This window comes from Globicephala melas, chromosome 5, assembly GCF_963455315.2.
Source record: "Globicephala melas chromosome 5, mGloMel1.2, whole genome shotgun sequence".
NCBI lineage: Eukaryota > Metazoa > Chordata > Mammalia > Artiodactyla > Delphinidae > Globicephala > Globicephala melas.
Genome location: NC_083318.1, coordinates 103122321 through 103137823, shown reverse-complemented (window position 1 = coordinate 103137823; position 15503 = coordinate 103122321). Strand labels below are relative to the sequence as shown.

Genomic DNA, 15503 nt, shown 5'->3' with positions numbered 1-15503 from the left:
TTAGCATATCTCAGAGCTATCACAACCAGGGAGTAAGGAAGCTGGGTATATATCTCTCAGCTCCTCATCCGTCATTTGTTGGGAGGTGCTTCTTTGAGTGTTGATTCTCTGCACTCCTGGTTTGTTCTCCATGCATATTGAGCACATTCCCTGTAGCCAGAGAAAAGCCCTCAGGCCTTCAGGTGTTCACAAGCTTCATGATGTGAAGGTGAAAGCTAAGGGGATGTAAGTGGGTACCAGTAATGTTACTAGCACCAGAAAAAGATGTAAATTAAACTCATAAAGCAGAAGTGTTCTTCTTTCAACCCAGCAAACTAAAAAGAGCTGACCTAATAGATGCAGGCTTCTGTCAATTGTCTCTTCCTTTTGTAATAATAGAGAATATTCTCTAAGTTTTTATTTCTCAAAAGTGCAGGAAACTCACAAGGAATGAATAACTCTGCATATTTGATATTTCCATATACTTGAAAATTTGACCTTCTAAGTAATGACATTTTGATATATTAATTTTTTATAGAAATACATCCATACTTTATAAATAGAGGACATGAAATAGATTTGAGATTTTGTTGGGGACTCTGATTTTATTTAATATTGTGTACTGAAACCATAAACACAGTTGCCTTTGTAGATGTGGAGGGAAGGAAATTTAGGATAGATCGGTACCTTGGTAGTAGCTTTCTTGACAAAACATCTCATGCCACCTTAGTTTTATGCATTTGTACCTTTCTCATAACAGGAGGAATGTAGTGTGACAGCCTGGGCAGGGAAACAATACTAGTGAGTTACGCAAAAAAATAGTCATGAGATCACAGACACCACAGCCCTCTCTGAAGTGGTTTCACTGCCCCTCTCACCCCCAAGTTATCTCCTTTGCTAAAGCTGTCCCCACCCTCTGACTTGTCAGTGCTGTTCACAACACAACTATTATTACTGCTGTACCACAAACACACTTGATCCCAAGAATCACTTCATTCATTTACTCAAATACTTTTTCCTCCAATATTTTGTTGACAGAATTAAATGAGGATTATGCTTTGACATTTTAAGAATGGTGCTAGAGATTCAGAGGGAAGGATTATATTTTCTTAATAGTCATGGAAGTCAATATCATATTACCCTTTTTTGGACCTCATGCAGTTGCACACATTTCTGTATAGTCCTCTAAAGTTTTTATTAGAAATAGAATACTGGAAACAATTTAAAAAAGAGAATTCTAACTTTAATCACAAGATATTGAAAACTTTGCAAGATTCCTGATGAATTGGTCAAATTTCTTATAAGTATTCTTCAGAATCAGCAACCCTGTTAAATCTGAGAAGTAAGTTTTTCTCTCCATGGGCTCCATTAGTGAAAGGACATTGTGGCTTAGGAAGATTTGAAAAAAGGTCTGATGTAATGGTGGTCTTCCCTGAAGGAAGCATGATTGCCTGGAGTTTTTTTTTTCACTGTAAGCATAAAAATTTATAAAATCATTAAGAAAAAAAGTATATGGCTATCCATATATTTATTTACATTTGACTCCCAATTATTTTATTTTATAAGAATTTGTAGCATTAACCCTTGAAAATTAATTTGTTTTTCCTTCTCCTGCTTTAACCCAAGGGCATTTGGTTCCTTGGAATCCTTTCAGTTTGGAAGCTGGCAAGTACCAGTGCAATGGAATGTCATAGAGAAGAGAGCCAGTACTTAGAAATGAATTATCTGAAAAACTAAAAATTTACACTGAAATGCTATAATTTACAAGTTTTTCATCCCAACATCTAGCCTTCCCATGCCACATCTCAGTTTGAAATGTCAAAGCTAAATGCATTTCTTAAAAAAAAAATGTGTAAAGCTCAGTCGACTGCCTTTACTCACATAAAAACTTGTACTTTTTCTGTAACTATTGGGCCAATGATGAGGTATGCTTCGACATTTTAACTAAGAACCATTCATCAAAACATCGCATTCTGCTTCTTCAGTATAGGCCAGTGAGATGTGTAATGCGGCTACCTAGAATTGGCTGACTAAGGACTTTTAAAGCATTTCGACAGCTGCTTTTTTGAAGTACTGCTTTTACACAGATAGATCATAACCCTTGCTAGATTGAACTCTGTAAGGGAAGTGACTGTGTTTTTTTTGCTTGTTATATCCCCAGGACCCAATATGGTGCTGAGATGTCAATAAATATTCAGTGAACAGATGATTTAAGTCCCAGATTCCTCCTTTTTTATTTTGAATTTAATTTTATTTATTTTTTTATACAGCAGGTTCTTATTAGTCATCGATTTTATACACATCAGTGTATACATGTCAATCCCAATGTCCCAATTCATCCCACAACCACCAACCCACTGCCCACCACTTTCCCCCCTTAGTGTCCATACGTTTATCTCTACATTTGTGTCTCAATTTCTGTCGTGCAAACCGGTTCATCTGTACCATTTTTCAAGGTTCCACATATATGCATGAATATATGATGTTTGTTTTTCTCTTTTGGACTTACTTCACTCTGTATGACAGTCTCTAGATCCATCCACATCTCTACAAATTACCCAATTTTATTCATTTTTATGGCTGAGTAATATTCCATTGTATATATATACCACATCTTCTTTATCCATTTGTCTGTTGATGGGCATTTAGGTTGCTTCCATGACCTGGCTAATGTAAATAATGCTGCAGTGAACATTGGGGTGCATGTGTCTTTTTGAATTATGGTTTTCTCTGGGTATATGCCCAGTAGTGGGATTGCTGGGTCATATGGTAATTCTATTTTTGTTTTTTAAGGAAACTCCATACTGTTCTCCATAGTGGCTGTATCAATTTACATTCCCACCAACAGTGCAAGAGGGTTCCCTTTTCTCCACACCCTCTCCAGCATTTGTTGCTTGTAGATTTTCTGATGATGCCCATTCTAACTGGTGTGAGGTGATACCTCATTGTAGTTTTGATTTGCATTTCTCTAATAATTACTGGTGTTGAGCAGCTTTTCATGTGCTTCTTGGCCATCTGTATATCTTCTTTGGAGAAGTGTCTATTTAGGTCTTCTGAGCATTTTTGGATTGGGTGGTTTGTTTCTTTAATATTGAGCTGCATGAGCTGTTTATATATTTTGGAGATTAACCCTTTGTCTGTTGATTTGTTTGCAAATATTTTCTTCCATTTTGAGGTTGTCTTTTCATCTTGTTTATGGTTTCCTTTGCTGTGCAAAGCATTGAAGTTTCATTAGGTCCCATTTGTTTATTTTTCTTTTTATTTCCATTACTCTAGGAGGTGGATCAAAAAGATCTTGCTGTGATTTATGTCAAAGAGTGTTCTTCCTGTGTTTTCCTCTAAGAGATTTATAGTGTCCGGTCTTACATTTAGGTCTCTAATCCATTTTGAGTTTATTTTTGTTAGGTGTTATTTTATGGTGTTAGGGAGTGTTCTAATTTCATTCTTTTACATGTAGCTGTCCAGTTTTCCCAGCACCACTTATTGAAGAGACAGTCTTTTCTCCATTTTTATCCTTGCCCCCTTTGTCATAGATAAGTTGACCATAGGTGCGTGGGTTTATCTCTGGGCTTTCTATCTTGTTGCATTGATCTTTGTTTCTGTTTTTGTGCCAATACTATATTGTCTTTATTACTATAGCTTTGTAGTATAGTCTGAAGTCAGGGAGTCTGATTCCTCCAGCTCCGTTTTTTTCCCTCAAGACTGCTTTGGCTATTTGGGGTCTTTTGTGTCTCCATACAAATTTTAAGATTTTTTGTTCTAGTTCCATAAAAAATGCCATTGGTAATTTGATAGGGATTGCATTGAGTCTGTAGACTGCTTTGGGTAGTATAGTCATTTTCACAATATTGATTCTTCCAATCCAAGAACATGGTATATCTCTCCATTTGTTTGTATCATCTTTACTTTCTTTCATCACTGTCTTATAGTTTCTGCATACAGGTCTTTTGTCTCCGTAGGTAGGTTTATTCCTAGGTATTTTATTCTTTTTATTGCAATGGTAAATGGGAGTCTTTCCTTAATTTCTCTTTCAGATTTTCGTCAGTAGTGTATAGGAATGCAAGAGATTTCTGTGCATTAATTTTTTATCTTGCAACTTTTCGAAATTCATTGATTAGCTCTAGTAGTTTTCTGGTGGCATCTTTAGGATTCTCTATGTATAGCCTCATGTCATCTGCAAACAGTGACAGCTTTACTTCTTCTTTTCCAGTTTGTATTCCTTTTATTTCTTTTTCTTCTCTGATTGCCATGGCTAGGACTTCCAAAGCTATGTTGAATAATAGTGGTGAGACTGGACATCCTTGTCTTGTTCCTAATCTTAGAGGAAATGGTTTCAGTTTTTCACCATTGAGAATGATGTTTGCTGTGTGTTTGTTGTATATGGGCTTTATTATGTTGAGGTAGGTTCCCTCTATGCCCACTTTCTGGAGAGTTTTTATCATAAATGGGTGTTGAATTTTGTCAAAAGCTTTTTCTGCATCTATTGGGATGATCATATGGTTTTTATTCTTCAATTTGTTAATATGGTATATTGCATTGATTGATTTGTGTATATTGAAGAATCCTTGCATCCCTGGGATAAATCCCAGTTGATCATGGTGTATGATCCTTTTAATGTGTTGTTGGGTTCTGTTGGCTAGTATTTTGTTGAGAATGTTTGCATTCATATTCATCAGTGATTTTGGTCTGTAGTTTTCCTTTTTTGTAGTATCTTTGTATGGTTTTTATATCAGGGTGATGGTGGCCTCATAGAATGAGTTTGGTAGTGTTCCTTCCTCTGCAATTTTTTGGAAGAGTTTGAGAAGAATGGGTGTTACCTATTCTCTAAATGTTTGGTAGAAATCCTGTGAAGCAACCTGGTCCTGGATTTTTGTTTGTTGGAAGATTTTTAATCACAGTTTGAATTTCATTACTTGTGATTGGTCTGTTCATATTTTTTATTTCTTCCTGGTTCAGTCTTGGGAGGTTATACCTTTCTAGGAATTTGTCCATTTCTTCCAGGTTGTCCATTTTATTGGCATAGAGTTGCTTGTAGTAGTCTCTTGGGGTGCTTTGTCTTTCATGGTGTCTGTTGTAACTTCTCCTTTTTCATTTCTAATTTTATTGATTTGAGTTCTCTCCCTCTTTTCCTTGATGAGTCTGGCTAATGGTTTATCAATTTTGTTTATCTTATCAAAGAACCAGCTTTTAGGTTTATTGATTTTGCTATTGTTTTCTTTGTTTCTATTTCATTTTTGATTTTTATGATTTTTATGATTTCTGATATTTAAGATTTATTTCCTTCTGCTAACTTTGGGTTTTGTTTGTTTATTTCTCTAGTTCCTTTAGGTGTAAGGTTAGATTGTTTATTTGAGATTTTTCTTGTTTCTTGAGGTAGGCTTGTATAGCTATAAACTTACCTCTTAGAACTGCTTTTGCTGCATCCCATAGGTTTTGGATCATTGTGTTTTCATTGACATTTGTTTCTAGGTATTTTTAAATTTCCTCTTTGATTTCTTCAGTGAACACTTGGTTATTAAGTAGTGTATTATTTAGCCTCCATGTGTTTGGTTTTTTTAATGTTTTTTTCCCTGTAATTGATTTCTTTTTTTTTTTTTTTTTTTTTTGTGGGACGCAGGCCTCTCACTGTTGTGGCCTCTCCCGTTGTGGATCAAAGGCTCTGGATGCGCAGGCTCAATGGCCATGGCTCACGGGCCCAGCCGCTCCGCGGCATGTGGGGTCCTCCTGGACCGGGGCACGAACCCATACCCCTGCATTGGCAGGCGGACTCTCAACCACTGTGCCACCAAGGAAGCCCCCTGTAATTGATTTCTAATCTCATACTGTGGTGGTCAGAAAAGATGCTTGATATGATTTCAATTTTCTTAAATTTACTGAAGCTTGATTTGTGACCCAAAATGTGATCTATCCTGGAGAATTTTCCATGCACACTTGAGAAGAAAGTGTAATCTGCTGTTTTTGGATGGAATGTTCTAGAGATATCAATTAAATCTATCTGGTCTATTGAGTCATTTAAATCTTGTTTTTCCTTATTAATTTTCTCTTTGAATGATCTGTCCATTGGTGTAAGTGAGGTGTTAAAGTCCCCTACTATTTTTGTGTCACTGTTGATTCCTCTTTTATAGCTGTAAGCAGTTGCCTTATGTATTGAGGTGTTCCTATGTTGGGTGCATATATATTTATAATTGTTATATCTTCTTCTTGGATTGATCTCTTGATCATTATGTAGTGTCCTTCCTTGTCTCATGTAACATTATTTATTTTAAAGTCTATTTTATCTGATATGAGTATTGCTACTCCAGCTTTCTTTTGATTTCCATTTGCATGGAATATCTTTTTCCATCCCCTCACTTTCAGTCTGTATGTGTCCCTAGGTCTGAAGTGGGTCTCTTGTAGACAGCATATATATGGGTCTTGTTTTTGTATCCATTCAGCAAGCCTGTGTCTTTTAGTTGGAGCATTTAATCCATTTATGTTTTAGGTAATTATTGAAAAATTATGGTCCTATCACCAGTTTATTCATCGTTTTAGGTTTGTTTTTGTAGGTCATTTTCTTCACTTGTGTTTCCCACTTAGAGAATTTCCTTTAGTCTTTTTTGTAGAGATGGTTTGGTGGTGCTGAATTCTCTTAGCTTTTGCTTATCTGTAAAGCTTTTGATTTCTCCATTGAATCTGAATGAGATCCTTGCTGAGTAGAGTAATCTTGGTTGTAGCTCTTCCCTTTCATCACTTTAAGTATGTCATGCCACTCCCTTCTGGCTTGTACAGTTTCTGCTGAGAAATCAGCTGTTAACCTTATGGGAGTTCCCTTGTATGTTATTTGTTGTTTTTCCCTTGCTGCTTTCAATAATTTTTCTTTGTCTTTAATTTTTTCCAATTTGATTACCATGTGTCTTGACATGTTTCTCCTTGGGTTTATCCTGTATGGGACTCTCTATGCTTCCTGGACTTGGGTGGCTATTTCCTTTCCCATGTTAGGGAAGTTTTTGACTCTAATCTCTTCAAATATTTTCTCATGTCCTTCCTGTCTCTCTTCTCCTTCTGGGACCCCTATAATGAGAAAGTTGTTGCGTTTAATGTTGTCCCAGAGGTCTCTTAGGCTGTCTTCATTTCTTTTCATTCTTTTCTCTTTATTCTGTTCTGCAGCAGTGAGTTCCACCATTCTGTCTTCCAGGTCACTTATCCATTCTTCTGCCTAAGTTATTCTGCTATTGATTCCCTCTAGTGTATTTTTCATTTGAATTATTGTATTGTTCATCTCTGCTTATTTGTTCTTTAATTCTTCTAGGCCTTTGTTAAACTTTTCTTGCATTTTCTTGATCTTTGCCTCCATTCTTTTTCCAAGGTCCTGGATCATCTTCACTATCGTTATTCTGAATTCTTTTCTGGAATGCTGCCTGTTTCCACTTCATTTACTTGTTTTTCTGGGGTGTTATCTTGTTCCTTCATCTGGTACATAGCCTTCCTCCTTTTCATCTTGTCTATCTTTCTATGAATGTGGTTTTTGTTCCACAGGCTGCAAGACTGTAGTTCTTCTTGCTTCTGCTGTCTGCCCTGTGGTGGATGAGGCTATCTAAGAAGTTTGTGCAAGTGTCCTGATGGGAGCAAATGGTGATGGGTAGAGCAGGCTGTTGCTCTGCTGGGCAGAGCTCAGTTAAACTTTAATCTGCTTACCTGCTGATGGGTGGGGCTGAGTCCCCTCCCTGTTTGTTGTTTGGCCTGAGGTGACCCAACACTGGAGCCTACCCGGGCTCTTTGGTGGGGCTAATTGAGGACTCTGAGAGGGCTTACGCCAAGGAATACTTCACAGAAGTTCTGCTGCCAGTGTCCTTGTCCATGACTCTGAGAGGGCTTACGCCAAGGAATACTTCACAGAAGTTCTGCTGCCAGTGTCCTTGTCCTCATGGTGAGAAAGAGCCCCCCCTCCCACCTTGCAGGAGACACCTAACACCAGCAGGTAGGTCTGGTTCAGTCTCCAGTGGGTTCACTGCTCCTTCCCGTGGGTCCCAATGCGCACACTACTTTGTGTGTGTCCTCCAAGAGTGGAGTCTCTGTGTCCCACAGTCCTGTCAAAGTTCTGCAATCAAATCCCACCAGCCTTCAAAGTCTGATTCTCTAGGAATTGCTCCTCCCATTGCCGGCCCCCCAGGTTTGGAAGCCTGATGTGGGTCTCAGAACCTTCACTCCAGTGGGTGGACTTCTGTGGTATGTGTTCTCCAGTTTGTGGGTCACCCACCCAGCCATTATGGAATTTGATTTTATTGTGATTGCACTCCTTGTGCCATCTCATTGTGGCTTCTCCTTTGTCTTTGGATGTGGGGTATCTTTTTTGGTGAGTTCCAGTGTCTTCCTGTCAATGATTTTTCAGAAGTTAGTTGTGATTCCAGTGTTCTTGCAAGAGGGAGTGAGAGCATGTCCTTCTACTCCACCATCTTGAACCAATCTCTCAAGTCCCAGACTTTTTCTGATGTTGTGTTCCCCATCATGCACAGGTGAAGTCTGACCCAATTCTCCAGCTGTCTGGGACCCCACTTTGTTTTGATTAGGCCTCTATTGGTTTTAACCTATGGTTGTACTTACTGCAATATTGTTCATAGTTTTCCTGTTTACAAGTCTTCATTCACCACCAGACTGAATGTTCCTGGAAAGTGCCCACCCTGCCTTATATATCCTTCCATCATCGAAGTCTACACAATGGTTTACATAATATCTGATAAACTTTTAGCAAACTTGTCTTTCAACATTTTCAAGAAATATGCAAGTATCTCTTCCTTTTATATATTTGCTTTTCACTAAAAGAAGATAGGTCTATGCCCAAAGGTAAGCTTTGATTTAAAAAGAAAGAAAAAAGGCCAACTTTGTAGAGCTCCTACAAAGGATTGATGGATTTGTTCATTCAATCAGTATTTATTAAGTGCTGAGTGCCAACTGGGTGCCAGGCACTGTTCTATGTTCTAAGGAAACAGCAATGAATAAAACAGACCCAAATCCCTATCTTTATGGATTTATTCTTGTTGAAAGACAAACTGAGGCATTTAAAAATTTTTAAGTGTTTATTTAAGCAAAAATCAATTCTATTTGGGCAGCATCCAATCTAGCAGATAGACAGGAGCTCCGAGGAGCTGTACAAAATGAAAGACTTTTATAGGCAGAAGGGAATGGGAACAAGGCAAAAAAGTGGGTTGGTTATTGCAAGGTTACTTTCCTTTAGGGGATGGCAGGGGTTTACCCAGCAGATTACCTCACTAGTGCTGATCAGGCTGTTCCTGATTGACTGGTTTGAGATTTTATTTCTGGGAGAGCTGAAACTGTAATTAAGTCAAGTCTCACTTTGGTGACTTGGGGCTTGGCATAAGTGTCTTTATTTGGGGTTTGTTGCTTGTTTTTTAAAATTCTAATGAAGGAAATAGACCACAAGTAAAACATCTAGTCTATTGCATAGTGATAAAGTGCTAAGGAAAATAAATAAAGCTGGGAAAGGGGATACAAGTAACTGGGAGAATGGGTTGACATTTTTGATAGGGTGGGCATTGCCAGCATCATCAAGAAGGTAACTTTTGGGTAAAGGCCTGAAGAGATTGCCAGCGATGTGGACATCTAGAATAGCATTCCAGGAAGAAGGAACAGCATGTTAAATCCAACAGGCAGTTCTTTAGTTCTCATGTGACTTCTCCTCCTTAGCAGCTCTCGATGCAGTAGATCACTCTGCTACCACGATGCTGCTCTCCAGGTTTCCTCTTCTCTTAACTGATGCCTCCTTTTTTCGTTCTTCTCATGATTTTTAAATGTTGGAGTACTTCGTAGCTCAATCATCATAATTCTTTTCTTCTCTCTCCATTTCCTGTATCACCTCATCCACCCTGTGGCCTAAATACACCTAAATTTGTATTTCCAACCCTGACTTCTCTGACCACTTTATCGAGACCTGTATATCTCGTTGCTTACTTGACAACTCATCTACATTCATCCCAAGTTTAGTATGTCCAAAATCAATCTTTTGATTTTCAGCCCCACTTCCAAAAGCTTCTTCACCTTTTCTTTGCCATCTCAGTAAATGGTATCATTATTCATATAGTTTGTTCAAGCTAAAACTTAGGAGTCTTCCACAAACCCTTTTTCCTCTCACCTCTCACAGAAAATCAGTGGGCAGGTCCTGTTGTATCTAACTCTGTATTAAAATATATTTGAATTAATGATACTCTTGGAATGTAAGAACGTTTTATTTATATTATTATAAACTAATATATTATGGTATATATGTGATTTATATAACTATTATAAATATAAATATGGAAATATTATTTATGTCATTATATATAATATAACCCGATATAATGATATAAGTACACATACATGTATATTAATAACACAAATATAAAAATTATCTTCTAATTTTTTCTCTCTGCTTCAACTCTTGTTCTCTGCCTCTGCCTCTTCCTATTTGATTCTCCATACAGCATGTAGAATCATCCTTTAAAACTAAAAATGTGATTGTGTCATTCCTCGGCTCAAAAATCTTTAGTGATTTTACATCTTCCAGAAGCAAATCCAGCCTCCTTATCATATCCAGCAGGCCCTACCTAATCTAGTCCTTAGCTGCATTTCATCTCTATAACCTTCCCTGTCACTTTCCACTCCCGCACCAAGCAGGGCCCTGCCTCGGGATCTTTTCTGTGGATGTTCCCTTTGCTGGAACACTCACTTGAATATCCTCAGTGCGCCTTCACTTCATTCATGTCTGTCTAAATGTCACGTCAACACAGAGGTTATCCCTAAGTACTCTATCTAAAAATGGAATCCTCCACCAGTCTATATTCCCATGTCTTATTTTATTTTTCTTAATAGCCTTCATCACCATGTGGCAATATAGTACATATTTATTTGAATTTTGAATTTATTTTGAATTTTGGCTTCCATAGCCACCTATATACAGCCCCATCATAGCAGTTAATAAAGTATATCTTAATTGGAAGTAATTTTCCTCATTCATTGGACTGTATGCCCCTGGAAGGAAACGACATTAACATTCATTTCTGATTTGCCAATGTTCAGAAAAGGACTGCGCACATAGGGGTGCTTCATAGAAGTGTATTGAGTGAATTAATTATTACTTGGTATCATTGTTTCCTCAAGAAGCAATTCCGAGAATCTCTGGTGTTTCCCCAAAGCATTAGGCCAGTAACATTCTTATGATCAACTGTCTTCCACTGGGTAAAATGCAGCCAATTTCTGGTTTAGAAAATGGATAAATGATGTTCTGAAATCATATAAAATTTTAGATTATAATTTTTAAAAGTATGCAGTTTTTCACATGACCAAATGCAGAGTTTGACAATATTAAGACAGCAAATGCAGAGATTAGAATCTTAGATTTTGTAGAATTTGACATTCGTGATCATCTACTCCAATGCCTTGTTTTATACATGATGAAGCTGCGGGCCAGAACTCGGGAGGTGACAAAACTAAAGCTAAAGGAAGAGTTGGGATATCTGGATCACAGTCCAGTTTTTTTCCTCACTGCGCCATTCTTCCATCCTTACTCAATTTCCTTGATCTTGATGATCACATCTCCAATGGTAAACTCAGAAGCCTGTATATATCCAACCTCTTCATTCTATTGTGTTTTATCATATTAGATTTTCATTTGCTTATATAGGAGTACCAGTGATCCAATTCAGTGAGTCATACTTTTCATCAAGAGTACGATGCAGAAAAATGCAGACACAGATCTGATTTTTAGATAAATTCTAAGCTGTAGCTTGAGTCTACAAATCATCACTATTATGGAAGACCATTCTTTTTAAAAAAAAATTAATTAATTTTTGGCTGCACTTGCTTCTTTGTTGCTGTGTGCAGCTTTCCCTCATTGCGGCAAGTGGGGGCTACTCTTCTTTGCAGTGTGTGGGCTACTCATTGCAGTGGCTTCTCTTGTTGCGGAGCACAGGTTTTAGACATGCAGGCTTCAGTAGTTGTGCTCACGGGCTCAGTAGTTGTGGCTCGTGGGCTCTAGAGCGCAGGCTCAGTAGTTGTGGCACATGGACTTAGTTGCTCCACAGCATGTGGGATCTTCCCAGACCAGGGCATGAACCTGTGTCCTCTGCATTGGCAGGTGGATTCTTAACCACTGCACCACCAGTGAAGCCCCTTGAAGACGATTCTTTTTTTAAAATTTAATTTAATGTATTTTTTATACAGCAGGTTCTTATTAATTATCCATTTTATACATATTAGTGTATATATGTCAATCCCAATCTCCCAATTCATCACACTACCACCCCCACCCACCACTTTCCCCCCTTGGTGTCCACACGTTTGTACTCTACATCTGTGTCTCTATTTCTGCCCTGCAAACCGGTTCATCTGTACCATTTTTCTAGGTTCCACATATATGCATTAATATACAATATTTTTTTTCTCTTTCTGACTTACTTCACTCTGTATGACAGTCTCTAGATTCATCCATGTCTCTATAAATGACCCAATTTCATTCCTTTTTATGGCTGAGTAATATTCCATTGTATATATATACCACATCTTCTTTATCCATTTGTCTGTTGATGAGCATTTAGGTTGCTTCCATGACCAGGCTATTGTAAATAGTGCTGCAATGAACATTGGGGTGCATGTGTCTTTTTGAATTATGGTTTTCTCTGGGTATATGCCCAATAGTGAGATTGCTGAGTCATATGGTAATTCTATTTTTCGTTTTTTAAGGAACCTCCATACTGTTCTCCATAGTGGCTGTATCAATTTACATTCCCACCAACAGTGCAAGAGGTTTCCCTTTTCTCCTCACCCTCTCCAGCATTTGTTGCTTGTAGATTTTCTGATGATGCCCATTCTAACTGGTGTGAGGTGATACCTCACTGTAGTTTTGATTTCCATTTCTCTAATAATTAGTGATGTTGAGCAGATTTTCATGTGCTTCTTGGCCATCTGTATGTCTTTTTTGGAGAAATGTCTATTTAGGTCTTCTGCGCATTTTTGGATTAGGTTGTTTGTTTCTTTAGTATTGAGCTGCATGAGCTGTTTATATATTTTGGAGATTAATCCTTTGTTGATTCATTTACAAATATTTTCTCCCATTTTGAGGTTGTCTTTTCATCTTGTTTATGGTTTCCTTTGCTGTGCAAAAGCATTGAAGTTTCATTAGGTCCCATTTGTTTGTTTTTGTTTTTATTTCCATTACTCTAGGAGGTGGATCAAAAAAGATCTTGCTGTGGTTTATGTCAAAGAGTGTTCTTCCAATGTTTTCCTCTAAGATTTTTATAAGGTCTGGTCTTATATTTAGGTCTCTAATCCATTTTGAGTTTATTTTTGTGTATGGAGTTAGGGAGTGTTCTAATTTCATTCTTTTACATGTAGCTGTCCAGTTTTCCCAGCACCACTTATTGAAGAGACTGTCTTTTCTCCTTTGTTATCCTTGCCTCCTTTGTCATAGATTAGTTGACCATAGGTGCATGGGTTTATTTCTGGGCTTTCTATCTTGTTCCATTGATCTATGTTTCTGTTTTTGTTCCAGTACCATATTGTCTTGATTACTGTAGCTTTGTAGTATAGTCTGAAATCAGGGAGTCTGATTCCTCCAGCATCATTTTTTTCTCCTCAAGACTGCTTTGGCTATTCGGGGTCTTTTTTGTCTCCATACAAATTTTAAGATTTTTTGTTCTAGTTCCATGAAAAATGCCATTGATAATTTGATAGGGATTGCATTGAATCTGTAGATTGCTTTGGGTAGTATAGTCATTTTCACAATATTGATTCTTCCATTCCAAGACCATGGGATATGTCTCCATCTGTTAGTATCAACTTTAATTTCTTTCATCACTGTCTTATAATTTTCTTCATACAGGTCTTTTTTCTCCCTAGGTAGATTTATACCTAGGTATTTTATTCTTTTTGTTGCAATGATAAATGGGAGTGTTTCCTTAATTTCTCTTTCAGATTTTTCGTCATTAGTGTATAGGAATGCAAGAGATTTCTGTGCATTCATTTTGTCTCCTGCAACTTTACCAAATTCATTGATTAGCTCTAGTAGTTTTGTGGTAGCATCTTTTGGATGTTTTACTTACAGTTTTATTTCTTCTTTTCCAATTTGTATTCCTTTCATTTCTTTTTCTTCTCTGATTGCCATGGCTAGGACTTCAAAAGCTATGTTGAATAATAGTGGTGAGAGTGGCCATCCTTTTCTTTTGCCTGATCTTAGAGGAAATGCTTTCAGTTTTTCACCAATGAGAATGATGTTTGCTGTGTGTTTGTTATATATGGCCTTTATTATATTGAGGTAGGTTCCCTCTATGCTCACTTTCTGGAGAGTTTTTTTCATAAGTTGGTGTTGAAGCTTGTGAAAAGTTTTTCTGCCTCTATTGAGATGATCATATGGTTTTTATTCTTCAATTTGTTAATATGGTATATCACATTGATTGACTTGCGTATATTGAAGAATACTTGCATCCCTGGGATAAATCCCACTTGATCATGTGTGTGATCCTTTTTAATGTGTTGTTGGATTCTGTTTGCTAGTATTTTGTTGAGGATGTTTGCATCTATATTCATCAGTGATATTGATCTGTAATTTTCTTATTTTTTTTGTATTTTTGTCTGGTTTTGGTATCAGGGTGATGCTGACCTCATAGAATGAGTTTGAGATTGTCCTTTCCTCTGCAATTTTTCGAAGAGTTTGAGAAGGATGAGTATTAGCTCTTCTCTAAATGTTTAATAGAATTCACTGGTGAAGCATCTGGTCCTGGACTTTTGTTTTTTGGAATATTTTAATCACAGTTTCAATTTCATTACTTGTGATTGATCTGTTTATATTTTCTATTTCTTCCTGGTTCAGTTTTGGGAGGTTATACCTTTCTAAGGATTTGCCCATTTCTTCCAGGTTGTCCGTTTTATTGGCATAGCATTGCTTGTAGTAGTCTCTTAGGATGCTTTGTATTTCAGTGGTGTCTGTTGTAACTTCTCCTTTTTCATTTCTAATTTTATTGGTTTGAGTCCTCCCCCTCTTTATCTTGGTGAGTCTGGCTAATGGTTTATTAATTTTGTTTATCTTCTCAAAGAACCAGCTTTTAGTTTTATTGAGCTTTGCTATTGTTTTCTTTGTTTCTATTTCATTTATTTCTGCTCTGATCTTTATGATTTCTTTCCTTCTGCTAACTTTGGGTTTTGTTTTTTCTTCTTTCTCTAGTTCCTCTAGGTATAAGGTTAGATTGTTTATTTGAGGTTTTTCTTGTTTCTTGAGGTAGGCTTGTATTGCTATAAACTTCTCTTTTAGAACTGCTTTTGCTGCATCCCATAGGTTTTGGATTATCATGTTTTCATTGTCATTTGTTTGTACATATTTTTTGATTTCCTCTTTGATATTTTCAGGGTTCTCTTGGTTATTCACTAGCGTATTGTTTAGCCTCCATGTGTTTGTGTTTTTTACATTGTTTTCCCTGTAATTGATTTCTTATCTCATAGTGTTGTTGTCAGATAAGATGCTTGATATGATTTCAATTTTCTTAAGTTTACTGAGGCTT

The 15503-nt window shown here is 37.1% G+C and overlaps 1 protein-coding gene across 13 annotated transcripts in view; it reads left to right on the top strand.

The window, feature by feature from the left end:
• MAPK10 (mitogen-activated protein kinase 10) overlaps positions 1–15503 on the top strand; it is a 361784-nt gene that overhangs the window by 64584 nt on the left and 281697 nt on the right. The gene's annotated exons all lie outside the window — the stretch shown is intronic.